Raw genomic sequence first — 1,589 nt, forward strand, 5'->3', positions numbered from 1 at the left:
TGATGGTTTATCTCCAGTGGACACGGTGTTGTTGATGGTTTATCTCTAGTGGACACGGTGTTGTTGATGGTTTATCTCTAGTGGACACGGTGTTGTTGATGGTTTATCTCCAGTGGACACGGTGTTGTTGATGGTTTATCTCTAGTGGACACGGTGTTGTTGATGGTTTATCTCCAGTGGACACGGTGTTGTTGATGGTTTATCTCTAGTGGACACGGTGTTGTTGATGGTTTATCTCCAGTGGACACGGTGTTGTTGATGGTTTATCTCTAGTGGACACGGTGTTGTTGATGGTTTATCTCCAGTGGACACGGTGTTGTTGATGGTTTATCTCCAGTGGACGCGGTGTTGTTGATGGTTTATCTCCAGTGGACGCGGTGTTGTTGATGGTTTATCTCTAGTGGACACGGTGTTGTTGATGGTTTATCTCCAGTGGACGCGGTGTTGTTGATGGTTTTTCTCCAGTGGACGCGGTGTTGTTGATGGTTTGTCTCCAGTGGACGCGGTGTTGTTGATGGTTTGTCTCTAGTGGACGCGGTGTTGTTGATGGTTTATCTCCAGTGGACGCGGTGTTGTTGATGGTTTTTCTCCAGTGGACGCGGTGTTGTTGATGGTTTTTCTCCAGTGGACGCGGTGTTGTTGATGGTTTATCTCCAGTGGACGCGGTGTTGTTGATGGTTTATCTCCAGTGGACGCGGTGTTGTTGATGGTTTATCTCCAGTGGACGCGGTGTTGTTGATGGTTTATCTCCAGTGGACGCGGTGTTGTTGATGGTTTATCTCCAGTGGACACGGTGTTGTTGATGGTTTATCTCCAGTGGACACGGTGTTGTTGATGGTTTGTCTCCAGTGGACACGGTGTTGTTGATGGTTTGTCTCCAGTGGACACGGTGTTGTTGATGGTTTGTCTCCAGTGGACACGTTGTTGTTGATGGTTTATCTCCAGTGGACACGGTGTTGTTGATGGTTTGTCTCCAGTGGACACGGTGTTGTTGATGGTTTGTCTCCAGTGGACGCGGTGTTGTTGATGGTCCAGTGGACGCGGTGTTGGTGATGGTTATCTCCAGTGGACACGGTGTTGTGATGGTTTTTCTCCAGTGGACGCGGTGTTGTTGATGGTTTTTCTCCAGTGGACGCGGTGTTGTTGATGGTTTATCTCCAGTGGACGCGGTGTTGTTGATGGTTTATCTCCAGTGGACCAGTGTTGTTGATGGTTTGTCTCCAGTGGACGCGTGTTGTTGATGGTTTATCTCCAGTGGACGCGGTGTTGTTGATGGTTTATCTCCAGTGGACACGGTGTTGTTTGTGGTTTATCTCCAGTGGACACGGTGTTGTGATGGTTTGTCTCCAGTGGACACGGTGTTGTTGATGGTTGTCTCCAGTGGACACGGTGTTGTTGATGGTTTGTCTCCAGTGGACACGTTGTTGTTGATGGTTTATCTCCAGTGGACCGGTGTTGTTGATGGTTTTGTCTCCAGTGGACACGGTGTTGTTGATGGTTTCTCCAGTGGACCGGTGTTGTTGATGGTTGTCTCCAGTGGACACGTTGTTGTTGATGGTTTATCTCCAGTGGACGCGGTGTGTGTTGAT

The sequence above is a fragment of the Trematomus bernacchii genome, unplaced genomic scaffold (assembly GCF_902827165.1).
Source record: "Trematomus bernacchii unplaced genomic scaffold, fTreBer1.1, whole genome shotgun sequence".
NCBI classification, from domain to species: domain Eukaryota; kingdom Metazoa; phylum Chordata; class Actinopteri; order Perciformes; family Nototheniidae; genus Trematomus; species Trematomus bernacchii.